The sequence below is a fragment of the Lissotriton vulgaris genome, chromosome 11 (genome assembly GCF_964263255.1).
Source record: "Lissotriton vulgaris chromosome 11, aLisVul1.2, whole genome shotgun sequence".
Lineage (NCBI taxonomy): Eukaryota > Metazoa > Chordata > Amphibia > Caudata > Salamandridae > Lissotriton > Lissotriton vulgaris.
Genome location: NC_141699.1, coordinates 308,179,626 through 308,201,757, shown reverse-complemented (window position 1 = coordinate 308,201,757; position 22,132 = coordinate 308,179,626).

Sequence of the window (22,132 nt, the reverse complement as noted above, 5' to 3'; positions counted from 1 at the left end):
CCTCCGCTCAACTGATCGTCAACGTCCCCTGCCGCAGCCACATCACCCCCCACCTGAGAGTCCTACACTGGCTCCCCGTCGACAAGAGGATCACCTTCAAGCTCCTCACCCACGCACACAAAGCACTCCGCAACGCCGGACCAGCTTACCTGAACAACAGACTCAGCTTCTACAGCCCAACCTGCCAGCTCCGCTCCGCCAGCCTCGCACTCGCCGCTGTTCCCTGCATCCAACGAACAACCCCAGCCTGCAGATCCTTCTCCTACCTCGCTGTTAAGACCTGAAACATCCTCCTTACCCACCTACGGCACACCCAAGACCTACTCACCTTCAGAAGACTCCTCAAGACCTGGCTCTTTGAGCAGTAGCGGCACCCCCTCCCCTCAGCGCCTTGAGACCCTCGCGGGTAAGTAGCGCACTTTACAAGTACTCTGATTGATTCAGTGATTGTTTTTGTGTGGGAAGGTGTGTCTTCCTGCACAAAAACAAACTCCACATGATACATATATTCCTGGACCATGGTGCAAGGGTGCCTGTATCACCACATGCCTGCAGTTTAAGCAGCAGTGCAGAGGGAAGGACAGACTTCCAACATATTTATGTACATATGTTGCATCTCTGTGCTTCGGAAGTAGCTCAGCCCGCTATAGCTAAAGAGCTTACAGTTTCATGGTACAGCACTTCCTTATAGTTCTACATTATACATTCACCATATATGACAAATGCATTCTTTAGTCAATTATGCAGTATGTATATATTTATGTAAACTTTCACACACTAGCATATACATTTAGCTCTTTCTTTAACCAGAGTATTTTGTTCTGAAAAGAACTTTTTTTTTTGTTTTTTGTACTTTTATATTTTTTTTAATTTTTTTTAACGGTGATGGAGGTGCATTTGGCGCAGTCTTCTACATTCTTCGTGAGCATAGTTGACAGGATGCATGGACAGGAGGTGCTTGCGCATATTAGCAGTGCCACAGGAGTATTTTTTGTTTGGATCTCCTCTGGACAGTACTGCCTGGCAAATCTTGCATGTTACTTTGGTGGCATTACATTTCTTTTGCCCCTCTGGAAAAGTAAAAAATTTCCATACAATGGATGTGTATCTTTTGGGAGGGTGAGGCTCTGGTAGAAATTGTTCAGTAACAAAATCATCAGAATCAGATGATTCTTGCAGTGGTGTAGCCATTTTTTATTCCAAAAAAGAAGTTCAGGTTTCCAATGAACAAAAAGTGACGTTCTTTTCAGGATACGTCATCTCCTAAGGAAGGTCTAAGAAGAGTAATTGAAATGGGTGGGGTTCTTCTATAGTTAGAACAGTAAGTGTTATAAAGCAATGAAATCTCTTTTTTTTGGTCACATGGGATGCGCGTTGGATGCGTACATGCAGCACGCATCTAGTGCGACTTCTCCAAATTGCATTTAGAAGTACTATAAGTTTAATAAAACTAAAAGAATATTATTTTTTCCCCTTAATATTTATATTAAATATATATATATATATATCCATACTAATAATATAAAGAGAGAGCCCAAACCTTTGAGGCGGGTAATCTCAGGAACCACAGCACCAATCACAACACCCAATACAGCGTTGGAATGGGCAGTTGAAGCAGAAGGACATAGGCTATACAGACGCCCACCATATACATTTAAAAGGTAAAAGAACCATGCCAGCAAAGTAGTCCCTTGTGGGTGTGTCTGCGTTGTGCTGTGGGCGTGTGCTGCGGGCGTGTGCTGGAGGCGTGACAAACACTGGGAGCGTGTGGTACGTTCCACCCTTCATGCCATGTCTCATATTGTGTGCTAATCCCACCCTGCTCCCTTTAACCCTTTCGCTGCGGCGGCTATTCTGCCGCAGCGCTAAAGGGGCGGGGCGGCCGCGCGGCCGCCGCATGCTGGTGACAGAACCGCTCCGTCACCAGCTGCGGTTGAGCTGTGCTGGTGACGGAGCGGTTCCGTCATGACCCGCCCCGCTCATTAAAACTGCCGCGCAGGCGCGAAATCAGCGCCGCGCAGGCGCGGCGGCCGGGCCATGACGGAACCGCTCCGTCATCAGCACAGCCCAACTGTAGCTGATGAGGGAGCGGTTCCGTCATCAGCAGGGGAGGGGTTAAATACCCCTGTACCCCATGATCATAACCCACCCTTACTCCTTAAAATACCCCAACACCCTTAAACACTAACCCATCTTAACCCTATAAATATACCCTGTACCCCAAAACCCAAACCTATCCCTAAACCCTAAAAATACCCCTATACCCCAAAACCCAAACCTAGCCCTGAACCCTATAAATACCCCTGTACCTCAAAACCCAAACCTACCTCTGAACCCTAAAAATACCCCTTTACCCCAAAACCCAAACCTAGCCCTGAACCCTAAAAATACCACTGTACCCCAAATCCCAAACCTACCCCTGAACCCTAAAATACCCCTGTACCCCAAAACACAAACCTAGCCCTGAACCCTTAAAATACCTATGTACCCCAAACCCAAACCTACCTCTGAACCCTAAAAATACCCCTGTACCCCAAAACCCAAACCTAGCCCTGAACCCTAAAAATACCCCTGTACCCCTAAACCCAAACATACCCCTGAACCCTAAAATACCTCTGTACCCCAAAACCCAAACCTACCCCTGAACCCTAAAAATACCCCTAAACCCAAAAACTATATCCGAACCCTTAAAATACCCCTGTACCCCAAAACCAAACCTACCCCTGAACCCTAAAAATACCACTGTGCCCCAAAACCTAAACCTACCCCTGAACCCTAAAATACCCCTGTACCCCAAAACACAAACCTAGCCCTGAACCCTTAAAATACCCCTGTACCCCAAAACCCAAACCTACCCATGAACCCTAAAAATACCCCTGTACCCCAAAACCCAAACCTAGCCCTGAACCCTAAAAATACCCCTGTACCCCAAAACCCAAACCTACCCCTGAACCCTAAAATACCTCTGTAGCCCAAAACCCAAACCTAGCCCTGAACCCTTAAAATACCCCTGTACCCCAAAACCCAAGCCTACCCCTGAACCCTAAAAATACCCCTGTACCCCAAAACCAAAAACTATATCTGAACCCTTAAAATACCCCTGTACCCCAAAACCCAACCCTAGCCCTGAACCCTAAAAATACCCCTGTACCCCAAAACCCAAACCTAGCCCTGAACCCTTAAAATACCCCTGTACCCCAAAACCCAAACCTACCCCTGAACCCTAAAATACCCCTATACCCCAAAACCCAAACCTAGCCCTGAACCCTAAAAATACCCGTGTACCCCAAAACTCATACCTATCCCTAAACCCTAAAACTACCCCTGTACCCCATAACCCAAAACTATATCTGAACCCTTAAAACACACCAAAACATATACCTCAGTACACCAAAACATATACCCCTATACCCATACTTACCTTATCCAAACATTTAAAAAAACATGCTTTTACCATTCATGCATTTACAACGAATTGCATAGTAAAAGCAGATAAAATGTAATGCAATGCGTTATAATGGCATTGCGGAGTCATGGTACTTTCGTAATGAAAGTATGCGGAGTGATGGTATGCGGAAAGAAAGTTGCGGAATAATCGGTGTTTACCCTCCCCCAGTAAGTACATTGGTGGCACGCTGACCCACATCTCCAGCAACATACTCATATTTTTTCACCACCCATTTGAAAAATGCACAGGTCTCTCTCATTGATGGCCAGCACTAACATACACTTTTAGACACACCTTCCGCCACAAGTTCTAGAATTGCGAACTTTAGAGCTGGGGAGCTACGTTCGAATCTCGGCATCAGCTCAACATCCTGTGATTCCAGACAAATCGCTTTGTCTCCCCGTGCCTACCACAAATGAATGTGTTCTTCTGTAATGTAAATTGTGCTCATGCCATGTTGTCCAGTTTGCGCTATATAATATTGCAAAGAATTATAAAGTAGGGAAACTCGAGTTCACACACTACTGAACGCGCACTCTTAAGGGCATCAGCAGTGCACTGTGAATCGGAGCGTTTCACAGGCCTGTCACAGATAAGAAATGCTATCAAAACGAAATCCTACAGAACAATATACTACTGGCCGGCAGCAAATCATACCCAGACAACGTCAGCACAGGCTGCTATCAACAATGAAATCATAAACCAAGGACTTATAGAAATTGAAGACCCACTGTATCTATTAAGCGAGATTTCAGCCTGCCACCAGCGGTCCGAACTAACCAAACTGGATTCCACAATATCGCTACCACACACAATATTCCAGAGCTAAATAACTACCTTGCTCAACACTTGCCTAACTTAGTTCCTGATCAACAACTCGCCTACAACACCATAGTTGATAGTGTTGAAAAGAAGCAAGGCAAACTATTGTTCATAGATGCCCCCGGTGGCACAGGAAAGACTTACCTAATCAACCTCATACTTGCCAAAGTTCGATCTTCTGGGAATTTGGCTCTAGCTGTTGCTTCATCTGGAATAGCTGCCACTTTGCTAACAGCTGGGAAAACAGCACATTCTACATTTGAACTGCCTCTAACAGTTTCCCTTGAAAGGGATTCAATATGCTCTATTCGGAAAAACGGACCTTTGGGGACACTGCTTCAAAATGTGTCTCTTATCATGTGGGACGAATGTACAATATATATATATATTACCTACTGGCGGTCGCCAGTAGGTAGTTATAGTTAGGATTATTTTGAATAGGGAAATCGCAACATTCTATTGTGGATAACTTTGGCGCCGGTTCAGGAATCTGCCTGAAAATTTCCTCAAATTTGCCTCGCGGCGCTTCGGTCCTTCCCTGAAAGCTTGGGGGGGATTCGTCAAGCGGGGGCCGAGAAAAAAGGGGGGTCCCAAAATGTGTTTTCCCCATGTTAATTTCCATAGGGCGGTCGACCTCACTTTTAGCCCGAACGGCTGAATGGATTTCCACCAAACTTGGCAAAATTGTAGGGACTGATAGCCCGATGTGCCTTTGCTATGTCTCAAGATATGGGCTCCAGTGGATTTTGAGTAATTTAGGTTAAAAAAAATATATATATCTATAAGCGCGCCCCGGTACGCGCACCGGGGCGCGAACCAGCGCGCTAAGCGAGTTCGCGCACAGAAACCTGATTGGCTCTCGGGTGTCTGTCAACATTCCAAACAGTCCGGAGCGGCCACCATCTTGTGTCTCGGTAGGATCGAGACACAAGAGATGGCAAAAACAAAGGGGGAAATGACTAAAAGGGGGCAGGGTAGACCCCCCTGACCCCCTAGGTTTGATGTGGGGGCCATAAAAGGCCCCCGCAGGGCAAAACATTTTTTTATTTTTTTTCCGATTTGTGCAGGGGAGCGCCCGGTACGTGCACAGGGGAAAAGAATGACAGAGTTTTTAAAAAATGTTGCCTTTTTTTTATAAATTGACGGTAGTTCTAAAAATAACGTTTTTTTTTCTTCTTTTTGTTGTTTTTATATTTTTTTAAATGTTTTTTTTAACATTTTGTACTTTTTTTGGCTTTTATGAACAATTTAATATTTTTTTGCTATTTTTATGGGGAGAAACAAAAAATAGGGAATTGTAAACGGCTCAACTGGAGCAAAAAAAAAATCTGGAAAAAATTATTGTTTTTTGGGTCAATTGTTGTTGTCACCAGCACGGTTGATGAGCTTTATGCTTTGCTCACCATAGGTGATGGTCTTACCACAAAATTTACAAGTGATCTTGTATTGTGTGTCATTTGAGTTGTCATCAGTGATGTCATCAGTGATGTCACTGACCATGTCATGAATGATGTAATATGTGACATCATCAGCAGTGGATTGCGGGTGCGCGATATATATGCGAATTTCAATGGTTTTGTGTGAGTAAAATAAGGTTTTGTAAATGCTAATCCCTAACTTAGGGAGTCATTATGATTGCAGATTTTCCGCATCCTCGGGGCCGGCGGAAGCCACCGCCGGCCCCGAGGATGCGGAAAATCCGCAGCGGACTGACCAAAGACCCACCGCCAGATTAGGATGGCTGGTGGGTCCTGGTTTCCGTCCACAACTTTTCCGCCGCGGTCGGATTACAACCGCGGCGGAAAAGCTCTAATATGGTGACGGTGTCTTCCAGACACCGTTCACCATATTAGGATGGCCAGTAAAGTATGCTTTTCCGCGGCGGGTTTTCCGCCGCGGAAAAGCATACGGAACTTCACTGCGGGGGCCCGTTGCGGGTGGGGGGTGCACATGGGGGGTACCTATGGTACCCCCCTGCATTTGCATGCAGAAAGCGGCAGGCACCGCGCGGTGCCTGCCTCTTTCTGCATGCAAATGCAATGCGTGCATTTTTAACATTGCCGCGGGTGTAGCTTGAAGCTGCACCCGCGGCAATGTTAAAAATAGAGGATGTGACCGCCAGGGTGGCGGTCACATCCTAATTGCACAGGAGGGAACTCCGCATGCCATGCGGAGGTTCCCTCCTGCTCTGGGGTCGCGTACGGACGCAAGTCCGTCCGCGATCCTAATCGACCCCTATATATGGTCTATAACCTATGGTTTTTTAATTGAATTTTCAAGGTTTTGTAAATGCTAATTCCTAACTATATATGGTCTATAACCTATGGTTTTTTCAGTGAATGTCAATGGTTTTTTAATAGCAAATATCAAAAGCTGTAAAATGTATTATTCTTTTAAATGAAAAATATATTTTATATGTTTTTAATATAATTTTTTTATGCATCTGCCAAACCCTGACCTCTTAATAGTGCACTTTGGTGGAATTGATTTTAGCACTATGACTGGGATTGGTCTGGAAATGCTTTTAAAGCACACCTTTCATCAATTGATGACACTTTTTCCCCAAACTGCCTTGGTATATTCCAATATATGCCAAAGACAGAAATGGAAGTGGTCCAACCAATTTTTTCCACAATTTGAGAAAGCACGGAAACATGTGAATAAATCTGTTTCTGCTTACATGCGAGACTATGGAATGGGTTTAATATACAACAATAACTTGCGTTACAACATTCAAGACATCTACAGAAGAGATGGTGTGCACTTCTGCGATGAGGGGAATAGAATATTAGTCCTTTATTTAAAACTGTGCATTGGAACCTACTTGTAGGTACCTAAATTAGCCACAGAACCCAATAGCTCTTTTCAGAGCTACCCTACCTGTGATCATTCAAAACGTTTATCTTTTTCTAACTTTTTTTTTTTCCCCAAAGTACGCTCCCCGGTTCGCTTACCGGTGCACGTACCGGGCGCTCCCCCCGCGAAATTTTCCATTTTTATTTTTTATTTTTGCATATATCAGCGCCCTAAGCCCCCCTCAGAAAACCTAGAGGTTCACAAAGTGTCTACCGTGCCCTCTTCTACCCATTCCGAACATTGTTTGTCCTCCATCTTGTGTCTCAATTCTACCGATACACAAAATGGAGGACTCCCGTAACGCTGCCGGTTCACGTACCGGGGAGCGCACCGGTGAGCGCTCGATAAAAAAAGGTGGGAAAGTAATTTACAGAAAAACCACTGGAGACAATTTCATCAAATATAGAATAGGCCCTACTACATAGCAGTCCCTACCATTTACCCAAATGTGATGGAATTCCATTGAGAAAATTATGCTGTAAGCCTGACTAAATATCCTGAGGTAAATTACCTAACAAAAACACTTATGAAGTGTTAGAATTGACAACCAATTAAAATGCTATTTTCAATATCTTCTATTATTTCATGACATTTGATTGGTTATGTACCTGAATATATATAAAGAAAGAGAGAGAAACACAGCCATTTTGACTACTACTTCCTGAAGTACATATCAAGTGCATTTCAACTGAGAACTTAAACTTCTTTTTGAAAGGTAAGATGTTATTTTAAAAACTGAAGTATGTTCTGCACTTTAAGTTAATTAGGAAAACATTTTCTGATAGTTATATACTATCCCTCTGTAATAGTTATAGAATAAGATAGACTTCTCTGTTTTAGTTATGGATGGAGTTAGGCTTGTCTTGTATAATTAAGAATTTACTTAGGCTTTCTACTTCCAGTCTGATACCATACACTGCCCAAAGATAAAATCACTGTTTAAAAAACCAAACTACCTGTCTGTACTTAAACCCAACAGTGCCCTATCTGTACTGATATATTTTTTTTAAATTCAATTTACAGTACAAAAATGGAAGGAGAGCAAAAAAATACCATCAAAATTGTTCTGGAAAGCAACAAAGATACAGAAATTGAACCCAATGACTCTGAATTCTTTGATGAATCACAGGACTTTGAACTTCTGCAATGTGTAGAATCAGTAGATTACCTGATTGAAAATGAGAACATTTCTGACAATCAATTATTAGAAGTTCTTTTAAATTTTGAAAACGAATCAGAGAAATAAATTTATATTTAATAATTCAAAATTTGTTTGAGACATTATTCATTTTTATATGTATTTTTTAAACTAGTACCAAATTGATTATAATGTAAAATCAGACTTTAAATATACTGTGCAACTTTTTTGTGTTACATAGTAAGTTTGCTCATAGTTACTTCCTTTCTCCCACTATATTATCTCCAATGTGTATTTAACATCTCTTTATCATCTCCTGCCTCCATGGTGTTTCTGCTTTCCTGACAGACTACGCTATGAATTCCATATACCACAATAACTTCTGAAACAACATGCAAGATATCTACAAAGGAAACGGTGTATTTTTATTTTTAGACTCTGCATTGGTACCTACATGTTGGTACTTAAAATAAAAATAAAAAAATACAACAAAAAGAACAATCAATATACATACATTATTTGAACATTCTTTCATCCAATTTTCCCTATATTACGCTTCCCGGACCGCTTCCCGGTGCGCGTACCGAGCGCTCCCCCTGCAAAAAAAACGATAATAAAAATTATTATTTTTTTTCCCCTCTGGGCCCTTTTAAAGCCCCCTCATCAAACCTAGGGGGTCAGGGAGGATGTACTCTGCCCCCTTATGCTCATTTCCCCCTTTGTTTTTTCCACATCTTGTGTCTCGATCCTACCGAGACACAAGATGGCGGCCGCTCCGGACTGTTTAGAATGTTCACAGTCACCGGGGAGCCAATCCGCTTCTCCTAGCGAAGTTCCGTTACACGTCAGGTACGCGAACTGGGGCGCTAACCGGGACGCTGTCACAGATATATCTGTTTTTTAAAACGTTAATTTCCCAAAATCCACTGGAGCACAAATTTTAAGACATAGCAAAGGCACGTCGGGCAAACCATATCTACAATTTTGCCAAGTTTCGTGTAAATCCATTCAGCCGTTCGAGCTAAAAGTGATTCCAACCGCCCTATGGAAAAATGAATGGGAAAAACGCGTTTTGGGACCCCCCTTTTTTCTCGGCCCCCCCTTGACGAAACCCCCCCACATTTTCAAGGGCTGCTCGGAAATAAAATGTGCCATTTCCCTGAAAATTTCAGCCAATTCCGTCCACAAACGCCAAAGTTATTCGACATAGAATTTTCAAAAATCCCAAAGGAAAAAAATCCTAACTATATATACCTACTGGCGACCGCCAGTAGGTAATATATATATATATATATATATATATATATATATATATATATATATATATATATATATATATATTACCTACTGGCGGTCGCCAGTAGGTATATATAGTTAGGATTTTTTCTCTATGGGATTTTTGAAAATTCTATGTCTAATAACTTTGGCGTTTGTGAACGGAATTGGCTGAAATTTTCAGGAAAATGGAACATTTTGTTTCTGAGCAGCCCCTGACAATTTGGGGGGGTTTCATCAAGGGGGGGCCGAAAAAAAGGGGGGTCCCAAAACGCATTTTTCCCATGTTAATTTCCATAGGGCGGTTGGCCTCACTTTTAGCTCGAACGGCTGAATGGATTTGCACGAAACTTGGCAAAATTGTAGGGACTGTTAGCCTGATGTGCCTTTGCTAGGTCTCAATATATGTGCTCCAGTGGATTTTGAGTAATTTAGGTTCAAAGAAATATATATATCTGGGCGGAGCCTAACCACACATCTGATCTGATTGGCTGTCAGCACTTCATCCAAGAAGTGTTGGCAGCCATCTTGGGACCAATATACATGATAGCACCTCATTAAAAAGCATTGTAGTTAATAGAGGGTTTTAGGACTTTAGTTACATTATAAATCATTTGTTGATGGTACCATACTCGTTTTAGGAATTGTGGTGGGTTCTAAGGTGATTTTACCATGTGAAAAAACCTTCTGCTGTGATATCATGAATATTGTTTGAAAGAAAACTAATATCTCATGATTTTCCCACAGTGGTTTGGAAGGGGATCTATAAGCTAAACTGAAAGCATATTTTCTGTAAATTCACATTATCTTTCTCAGTCATGTGAAAATGAAGTCTGACATTCTCAGTAAAACATGTACATCCAACAAGGACAGAGACTGTCAGTTGATTCCTTTGTGTTCTACTGCAGCCTCCTAGAGTGTTCTAAAGAACAACTAGAGCGCTAACAGTCCTACTTATTACAAAGGTATGGCACACCTGAAGCCATCTTGATTGGAATAAAGTGGTAACTCTTAAAACATTTAATTTAAAAAGAAACAACATGAAGGGGTATATTTTGCCATAGAAAGTATGATTAGTGCTGCAGAATGAAAAATTAGGGCACATTTTGAGTGACTTCTCAAATCCTTTTCTATTTCATTAAAACATTCTGACATGCAGTCTCCCAAAATGGCCACCAGAGACAAAAGAGCCCAAATGTAGCCCAAATATCACCCAGATGTAGCCCAAGTATAGCCCAATGACAGAATGTCCCAGAGTGTTCTAAAGAACAACTAGAGCGCTAACAGTCCTACTTATTACAAAGGTATAGCACACCTGGAGCCATCGTGATGGGAATAAAGTGGTAACTCTTAAGACATTTAATTTAAAAAGGAACAAAATGAGGGGGTATATTATGCAATAGAAGGTATTATTAGTGCTGCAGAAAGAAACATTAGGGCACATTTTGAGTGACTTTTCAAATCCTCTTCTATTTCATTAAAAAATTCTGACATGCAGTCTCCCAAAATGGCCACCAGAGACAAAAGAGCCCAAATGTAGCCCAAATATCACCCAGATGTAGCCCAAGTATAGCCCAATGACAGAATGTCCCAGAGTGTTCTAAAGAACAACTAGAGCGCTAACAGTCCTACTTATTACAAAGGTATGGCACACCTGAAGCCATCTTGATTGGAATAAAGTGGTAACTCTTAAAACATTTAATTTAAAAAGGAACAAAATGAGGGGGTATATTTTGCCATATGAATTATGATTAGTGCTGCAGAAAGAAAAATTAGGGCACATTTTGAGTGACTTCTCAAACCCTCTTCAATTTCATTAAAAAATTCTGACATAGTCTCGCAAGATGGCCACCAGAGACAAAAGAGCCTAAATGTAGCCCAAATATCACCCAGATGTACCCCAAGTATAGCCCAATGACAGAATGTCCCAGAGTGTTCTAAAGAACAACTAGAGCGCTAACAGTCTTACTTATGACAAAAGTATGGCACACCAGAAGCCATCTTGATTGGAATGAAGTGGTAAGTCTGAAAACACTCAATTTAAAAAGGAACAACATGAGGGGGTTAATTTTGCCATAGAAAGTATGATTAGTGCTTCAGAAAGAAAAATTAGGGATCATTTTGAGTGACTTCTCAAATCCTCTTCTATTTCATTAAAAAAATTCTGACATGCAGACTGAAACATGCACTTTGAATACCAGCAGCAGACGTCCCTGGTGAGCAGTAGCTTTACTACAGTGATCTAATGTGCAACTAGAGTGCTAACATTCAGAATTTATGGCAAATGTGTGACACATCTGAATGCCTTCTTGATGGAACCAAAGTAAACAAGCATTGAAAATGCAATAGATCTCGCCCTCATTTAAGTTAAAGCCATTCTGTTTGTAATGAGGTGGCTTTTTAGCTTTGCTTTTATTAGTGTTTTTTCAACTTTCATGTAAATAACGCACCGTTTTCACCAAATCGACTTTGCCCAAGCACACCCTTTCCTTTCGGCCAACAAATCCCAAAAATTCGGCACACCTGATGATCCACTCTCCCTACAGCTCACCCAAGCCCCGTCCCTCTAGCGCAACTGGAACATCCCAAATTCACCTTCTCCATGCGCACCAAAAACTCCCATTGAATAACATGACAATTCGCTACTCCACACAAAAATTGCTCTTTAAAGCACTTCCACTGCTCCGATCCGCTTCAAACTTGGCTGGACACTAGTTCCAGCGATTCCCTAACATCTCACCAAAAATCAGCTCATTCCATCCACTGGAACGGGGACGAATTTCAACCCGAATACGTGCCCCCCGCAAACACAAAAAAAAGCCATAAAACGGCCAAATCTCGACCAAAAACCGCCAAAATCCCTCAAAACCTTGCCAACACCAATACGCACGAAACTGAACCGGCCCCTCAGCCCTAGGCTCCGGGAACCCTACTTAATTGACCCAAAAGCCCTAAAAAAGCAACATAATACACACGAAAACGCCCTAACAACCCTAAAATGCATATAAGTATATGTATGCATGCATTTATGTTTGTATTTATATGTAGATATACAGATGATATATGTTTATATATGTATGTATATATATATATTCACTGAAAAACCCATAGGCTATAGACCATATATAGTTAGGAATTAGCATTTACAAAACCTTGAAAATTCACTGAAAAAACCGTAGGTTATAGACCATATATAGTTAGGAATTAGCATTTACAAAACCTTGAAAATTCACTGAAAAAACCATAGGTTATAGACCATATATAGTTAGGAATTCGCATTTACAAAACCTTATTTTACTCACACAAAACCATTGAAATTCCATATATAGTTAGTTGCACTAACTATATATCGCGCACCCGCAATCCACTGCTGATGATGTCATATATTACATCATTCATGACATGGTCAGTGACATCACTGATGACATCACTGATGACATCTCAAATGACATCACTGATGACATCACTGATGACAACATCCAGTGACTGTATGTTTCTGTAAAGTTAAAATATGTCTTACATATTGAAGAATGAGTGGATGTATAAGTGTCTGGATGAAGGATTTAGTAGGTGCATGACTGACTGTATGAGTGAGTGATTAAATGTGTCTCACTGAGTGCATGGGTTAGTGACTAAACTGTCTTAATTTGTGCATCATTATGTCTGTTGTTCTGTAAACTGTTGCATGTGTTGATAAGTAGCTATATGAGTAACTATATGGGTTATTGATTGGTTGCCCAAGTATTTGTATGGGATACTGAGTGTGTGTGTGGGTGGCTGGGAGGTGTATGACTCTGTGCATAGATGTGTGAGCAGTTGATTCACTAGATGTATGGTTTCAAAAGTGCATGTGGAAACAGCTGTATGGGCGGTTGACTGTGTGCATGAGTGTATTGGTGAGTGAATGGATATCTCAGTGCTATATGTCAAAGTAAGTACATATGTAAAACACAGTACATGTGAGAGTTGACATATATAAATAACTGTGCATAAGAGCCAGTGAATGTGTGAGTGGCTGTATGGATCATTGTGAACTTGTATCAGGGATTGTATAAGAGAGTTAATATGTGTTAGTATATGTTTGAATAAGTAAAGTTTGTATAACTGTATAGTTGAGGAAATGGAGGTGTGATTGATTCTTTGATTGACTGACTAGGAGTGTGAGTAACTCCATGGATGAGTGACAGTCTGTGAGTGTCTGTTTACACTGATTGTATCTAAGGTTATATTAGAGTCTGAAGAGGTTCATCGTATTATCACATGAATGATATCATCAGTGATGTGATCAGTAATGTCAAATGAGTTGTCATCAGTGATGTCATCAGTGATGTCATTTGAGATGTCATCAGTGATGTCATTTGAGATGTCATCAGTGATGTCATCAGTGATGTCACTGACCATGTCATGAATGATGTAATATATGACATCATCAGCAGTGGATTGCGGGTGCGCGATATATAGTTAGTGCAACTAACTATATATGGAATTTCAATGGTTTTGTGTGAGTAAAATAAGGTTTTGTAAATGCGAATTCCTAACTATATATGGTCTATAACCTATGGTTTTTTCAGTGAATTTTCAAGGTTTTGTAAATGCTAATTCCTAACTATATATGGTCTATAACCTACGGTTTTTTCAGTGAATATATATATATATATATATATATATATATATATATATATATATATATATATATATATGTATATATATATATATATATATATATATTTATATATATATATATATATATATATATCAGTATGAACTCCGCAATACCACCTCCAATCCCTCAGGACCGGCGATGCAGGAGACAGACCACAGCTTTTTTCCAGGTAAGTTTTATTCTTCCAGTTTTTTCATGAACCAACCAACCATGACGTGTTTCGGGCTTTGCAGCCCTTGTTCACATGCAGGGTATAGCTGAATTTTTGTGCTATTTAAAGTGCTTAAGTGCCCCGCCTGCCGCCCTCCTCCCTAAATGGTCATGTGACCAAACTGATAAGGAAAACAGACAATAACAGTGGATGTATATCATAGAAACTAGAACATACAATGTAATGCGTAAATGCATTATGCGTACACTAATATAATTGATAATTATACATAACAACAAATCTTGGAATAAATTCCATACACTGATGTAATAACTGGTTAAATCCAGTAGATCGTGCAAACATAAATCATTGGACAATATCGTACACTTATAAACTGATGATAATATGAGTCTGTTTCCTATCTTTATAGACATCAAACAATGGGGGAGTCGAATCATATCGAAAAAAGAGGGCCAAACAGTGCTATAGTACTAACAACCAAAAAAGCTAAGGCAACCCTGCCTAGTGTGCAAAGAGGCTAGAAATAAAGTGCATGCTGTATATTCTAAAAGATAATGAAATACATTATGTTGTTAAATATGAAAGAATGCACTATGAAAAAATAATAAGTTACCCATCATAAAATCAGGAACTATTATTCAGTTTAAAAATGCAATTCTAAAAACAATCATTTCATCATAATGTTATTTTAACTAAAAGAATATATCAGTAAGTGTATAAATAATTTAAATAGTGATAAAATGTGATTAAAGAGAGGGAGAAGTGAGCATACTATTGATCTAAAAATGGTCGGAGGGGCGCAAATCGAAAAGTTGCACAAAATTATGTAACACATGGATAAATGAAAATTCATCTTATTATACATATATAAAGTGCAAACAGTCATGAGTATCAAACCCTGATAGATAACAGGGAACCTGACTATCTATTAATTGTCATAAATAGTGGTATTAGATACATTTCCATACTACGGTGCGAGAATGAGCAACAGGGAACCTGACTACTCATTAAGTCAGAGAGGTGTGCATAACAGAGAATGACTGCGAAATGTTCCACAGGGTTACTACTGGAAGAGGGGCAACTGAATCCTTTAGGACATTAGAGAGAATTCGTAGTACCTTTACAAAAAATTGTAAAAATCTTCGGTGTTATTCAGGCCATTCGGCCATTTACTATCGAACTCTAGGATAAAACGTGTTTTGAGTTGTCGCAATAACAACTCTCTGTTGCCTCCTCTCCGTAAGGGCAGTACTGATCCTACCACAAAGTACCTGAGGCAGTTGAGATCTTTATTATGCCTAGCTGCAAAGTGGCGGGCTACAGGGTAGGAGGGATCAGTGTGCAATATTGCCCTAAGGTGTTGCAGAATTCTGACGTGCACCTGGGCTTTAGTACTTCTGATGTAATGTAGCCCACAGGTGCACGTCAGAACATAGACTGCAAAATCAGTTTTGCAGTCGTAGCAACCCTTTATTGGAATCTCTGTAGGGCAGAATGGTGTACGGTAATGTGTCTTGTTTTCACCAAATTTACATGCCCTACAGTGAGTACACTTACGAAAACCAGATTTGGCCTTTAACCATGGTATCCTTTTGTTTTAATTCTGGGCTGCTAACATCTAATGATGCACCCATATTTCTAGCCCTACGAAACGTTATAGTTGGTTTTACTGGTAAGGTAGGACTCAGGATGTTATCAGTTAGAATAATAGGCCAATTTTTTGGGATAATCCTTTTGATGGCATTTTCATCACTGCTGTAGGCAGTGATGAACCTGGGACAGGTGTTCGTAGGTGTATTAGAAAGCATAGAAGACTCAGCATTGTCTGAGTCAGGATCAGACATATGTAACAGACTCTCTCTGCTTCTCAACCTTGCTTTAGCCAAAGCTTGTTTGAAAATCCGATTGGAGTAACCACGTTCCTGAAAACGGGTTCTGAGGTCATTGACACATTTATCAAAATCAGATGTAGAGCTACAAATACGCTTAATTCTTAAGATTTCACCAAGAGGGATACTATGTATGGTGTGTTTGGGATGGAGACTAGAGGCGTGTAGTAGGGTATTGCCAGAAGTGGGTTTACGGTGTAGAGTAGATGTTAATCGATTGGCTTCCACATATATCAGTACATCTAAGAATTCTATCTGGCAAGGGCTGATGTGTGAGGTGAAATGGAGACTGAGGGAATTTGCATTAATTTCATTTATAAACAAATTAGCCTCCTCCTCACTGCCCTGCCACAGAATGAAAATATCATCAATGTACCTTAGATATTTGACAATATTTTCTCTGACCCATATTGCATGCGTAGCGCCAAGGACCTGCTCCTCCCACCAGCCCATGTGCAAGCACGCGTAGCTTGGGGAGAAGCAGGAACCCATGGCCACGCCACGTAATTGTCTCCATACTTCTTTACCGAAGGCAAAGTAATTATTATTTAAACACCAATTCATTAATTCCAAAATGACTTTGTTATGTTCATATAATTCAGCAGATCGAGTGTCCAGAAAATGTTCGATGGCCCTTAGTCCCTCTGTGTGTCCAATACTTGTATATAAGGACTCTATGTCCAATGTAATGAGCAACATATCTTCTTGCCATTCTAAATCTTTGAATTTTAACAGGAAGTCGCCAGTGTCACGCACATAACTAGGTAATTTGGTGACCAGTTCTTGTAAAAAATAGTCAATGTAGCGACCCACATTTTCTCCGGCACTATTGATCGCCGAAATGATCGGTCTTCCGGGAGTAGGCAAGATGTTCTTATGAATTTTGGGAATTAGGTAGAAAACAGGGAGGACAGGAAATTCTTTATACATAAATTTGGATTCCTCTCCTGAGATCAATCCTTCTCGCCGATATTTGCTCAAAAGTTTTTCCAGAGAAATTTTAGCATTAGAGTACTCTTTCTTGTTGGGTTTGCTGTAGCAGGATGTATCGTTGAGCTGACGCAAAGCTTCTGCAACATAATCACTTTTTGCCCAAATTACAAGGTTTCCACCTTTATCTGCCGTCTTCAGGACTATGTTTGGGTTTGCGCTGAGGTTTTTCATTAACGCTATATAGTTTGCTTGTTGATGGTCATAGTTAGTTTTATTCCTTTTGCTTGATTTAGTGTGTAATTGCTTAATTTCGTTGGTTATACAATCGTGGAACGTGTCAATGGCATCTTTTACCATTAAAGGGACAAATTTAGACTTGTTCTTAAATGGCGTTATACCTGCCCCCTTTTGAGTAATGTTAATCTTTGACAGTCTGGTTTGAGTGTTACTTTCAGTATCTGGACCCATAGGCTGGGAATCAGTAGCTTGGCAAAGGTCATTAAGTGTTAGATACGTGGAGACATCAGCAACTCTAACCTCTGGCACCCCGTCCGGGGCGCTTTGATCATCAAGTGCGATAGTTCCAGTGGTTGATTTCAAACTTTGAGTGGCGAAATGTTTGCGCAGTTTCATTTTTCGAATAAAGCGGTAAACATCAATGCGGGTTGCCGCATAGTCGAAGGATTGGGCCGGACAAAAGTTAAGCCCCAAGGAGAGCAATTGTTCTTCAGCTTTGTCCAGAACCACACTTTAAAGGTTGATTACTGAATTCTTGTTGCTTACTTCCTTCGTTGCCATGGCGCTTTGGTTTTCTTTGTTTGCGCTTTTTTTCTGGCTTGTTTCCTTAGTTCTCGTCTTTTTTTGGTTTTTGGTTTTATAATCTGACCTTGACTGTCGAGCCGAGGGCGCAATGTTCTCAGTCTCTCTGCAACTAAAAAATCAAGTTCCTCTTCCACATTCAAGATGGGTGCTGCTTGTAGATCTCTGTCAGAGTCATCACTTGAGACACTGGATGTAGATGGCGTGTCTCTGCTTGCCTCTTCATTATTTAACTCATCGTCATATTCATGGTCATTTCGCGCGGCAGTGGGTGTCATCTGCTTTTTTGTATTCCCACTATATTGCTGTCATTTTTCTACACTGTATTTCCGGGCGAAGGTGAAAATTTGCCCGTGTGCATAGTCAGTCTGGTCGCGAGCAGATTTACTGACCTTTCTCGCCTTTATTTTGTCTTCATGTTTCTTTAGGCGGTCATTCATGGCTTCTCCAAGATTTTTTGTTGTTTCTGACTCCTTAATTTTGCTGATGTCTTCAATGAGCTTATCGATATTTAAAAGGATTTCAGCTCTATCGATAGCAGCATATTTTATAAGTATCTGAACCAAGTTCATCGTCATATTCATGGTCATTTCGCGCGGCAGTGGGTGTCGTCTGCTTTTTTGTATTCCCACTATATTGCTGTCGTTTTGCTACACTGTATTTCCAGGCGAAGGTGAAAATTTGCCCGTGTGCATAGTCAGCCTGGTCGCGAGCAAATTTACTGACCTTTCTCGCCTTTATTTTGTCTTCGTGTTTCTTTAGGCGGTCATTCATGGCTTCTCCAAGATTTTTTGTTGTTTCTGACTCCTTAATTTTGCTGATGTCTTCAATGAGCTTATCGATATTTAAAAGGATTTCAGCTCTATCGATAGCAGCATATTTTATAAGTATCTGAACCAAGTTCATCGAAGCTGCCAAATTGCTTTGCCCCCATTCTTTAAGCATCATGGGGTTGGGGCGGTCAAAGCTTGGCGCCAGCATAATACGGAGTCCTCTAGGAACACGACCAGCGTCAGCATACTTAGTTAGTAAATAATGCTCCCACCATTTGGTGATCTCCAAACGCCTTTGCCTTTCCAAGTTCTTGTATAGGGTCTTGATATCCCCATCGTTGTTCCTATCTGTCCCAGCCGGGACCTTTTGTGCTGAATCGCTCGTGAGGGAAATATTATCAAACAATTGCGCCGCCTCCGCTTCCCTCGCACGGAAAGCCTCTGCAGACATGTTGGTTGGTCACGAATTCACAGATTTCGCTGGAAAGCACTCTGCAAGCCACTCGTGAAGCGTTACTGTGGCTTCATATACGGAGTGCTCGCTGTGTATTTGGATGACCTCTCCACCTATCCAATGCCGTGTGATAGAACGCGATGCAGCAGTACTCCAATCCAACAGCAGAATCGGCCGACCCTGCCGGTGACTGTTCCACGCTGGAACACCGTCTTGTATCGGTGGCTGTGATAGGGGGCACCTGCTAGGAATCCAGTTTACGGAGAAATTAGCAAGTCGGTTTGAGATTCAGGCGCCACTTTCAGAGAAGGGGTCTGTTGACAGAAGCAAGCCGAACTTCTGTATTAGTATCAGCAGTCAATCCCTCAGGACCGGCGAAGCAGGAGACAGACCACAGCTTTTTTCCAGGTAAGTTTTATTCTTCCAGTTTTGTCATGAACCAACCAACCATGACGCGTTTCGGGCTTTGCAACCCTTGTTCACACGCAGGGTATAGCTGAATTTTTGTGCTATTTAAAGTGCTTAAGTGCCCCGCCTGCCGCCCTCCTCCCTAAATGGTCATGTGACCAAACTGATAAGGAAAACAGACTATCACAGTGGATGTATATCATAGAAACTAGAACATATATATATATATATAAGAAAAGAAAGAAAGAAAGATCTGGTATTATTTCCATATCATCATAAGTGTACCCGCCTAATTTATACGAACAATGCACTTTGTATAAACACATGAGGATTTCCATATTACTATCTGCAAGCGGCGGTGCACTGTGGGAATTGTATTTTTTATGCAGTCATGTGATCTAAAGAACTCTTTAAAGCACGCAGAAGCGCACTAGGCTGATTGAATTTCCACTTTCCACCTGTGATCAAGGCCGACTGGGGCCGAATCGTTAGGTGTTTGGAAGGTTTACTGCACTGCAAGACGTTGCAAGACGATGAATAAAAAGCGGTCTTGACAAGTATTGGGCTCTATTTTTTCTTGGTTTGTGACTGATGGGCTGCTCCGTGCCTATGTTTAAGAGGCCGCCTTGAAGGGTCGGAGGCTCCGGAAACGGGGGACTTTGTCTGGACTTTAATTGAGGAGCATGACCCACTCACGCGCCCCAGCCAACTTAGGATTGCCAATGTGGTGAGATGGTGCGCGTGTTGGAAAGGATTCGTGATAATGGACAATTATCAACGATCGTGCTGTCAGGATGGCGTTCTGCTCACGTCGAGTGTAAAGACATTGCAACTTCAGAGGAAAAACTACTCACCTGGCTATCTGGTATTATTTCCATATCATCATAAGTGTACCCGCCTAATTTATACGAACAATGCACTTTGTATAAACACATGAGGATTTCCATATTACTATCTGCTAGCGGCGGTGCACTGTGGGAATTGTATTTTATATGTATATATTGTATATTTTTTACGCAGACATGTGATCTAAAGAACTCTTTAAAGCACGCAGAAGCGCACTAGGCTGATTGAATTTCCACTTTCCACCTGTGATCAAGGCCGACTGGGGCCGAAACGTTAGGTGTTTGGAAGGTTTACTGCGCTGCAAGACGTTGCAAGACCATGAATCATCCAGTGAATGTGGTGTGCTTCGTTATTTAAATATGCATTATATATATAGCAATTTGCATTGAAGAATGAGTGGATATATAAAAATAAATATTTGGATGGAGGATTTAGTAGCAGTGTAATTGACTGTTTACTTTAACAATTTATAGTGTCTCACTAAATATAGTGGATAGTGAATAAACTGTGTGAATATCTGTATCACTTTGTCAGTGGTTGTGTAAACTGGTTCTCCAGTTGGTTACTAGCTATGTGAAAGTCTATATTAGTTATTGATTAGTTAACTGAGTATTTGTATGGGAGAGTGAATGTCTGTGTGGTTCGGTGGGGGGTGTGTGACTGCCCAAAGATGTGTGAATAGTTGATTCAGTAGATATATGAAGTTAAAACGACATGTTCTAACAGTTGTTTGGGTGAGTGCATATCTTTATGGGTGTGGTGATGAGCAAATATATTTCTCAATGGTACATGTCCAACAAACTAGAAAAATAAAAGGCAGTGTATGTGCCAGTTGTTGTATATAAATAAGTATACATAAGACTCAATGATTGTGTGAGTGACTGTATGGATAACTATTTACTTGTAATAAGGATTTTATAATACACTAAGTATGACTTACTATCTAAATGAATAGATGAAGTGGTGTTTGTATAAGTGTGTAGCTAAGTAAGTATGTAAGTATGATGCATTGTTTGCATAAGTGAGTAGGATAACTTCATATGTGAATAGGTTGTGTGTTGGTGTGTAATATCGATATAGGTGTATAAGTTTGATAGTGTTCTATTGTTCATTGAAAGCATGTATGAGTGAATCTACAGGTAAGTGATTAGATGTGTGTATACATCTAGAAATCACTGAGTGGGTTTTTAGATAGTTGTATTGCTGTGTCAATGGATTCAAATATGATACTCTGTATTTTACAAAGAGTGATGAAAGATTTTACTAGTGTATGAAAAGGTGTATGTGATTGTCACATGGATGATGTCATCAGTGATGTCATCAGTGAACTCATTTGAGATGTCATCAGTGATGTTACTGACCATGTCATGAATGATGTAATATGTGACATCATCAGCAGTGGATTGGGGTGCGCGACAACTAACTATACAGGCGCAGTTTCAATGGTTTTTTAAATGCTAATTCCTAACTATATCAGGCATGAAACCTATGTTTTTTTCAGTGAATTTCAAAGGTTTTTTATATGCTAATTCCTAACTATATAAGGCTTGAAACCTATGGGGCTTGCTTGCATACCTTCAATAAATGACTGTGAGCTGTAACTGAATTTAGTGTGGTCATACCTCGAAATGGGAAC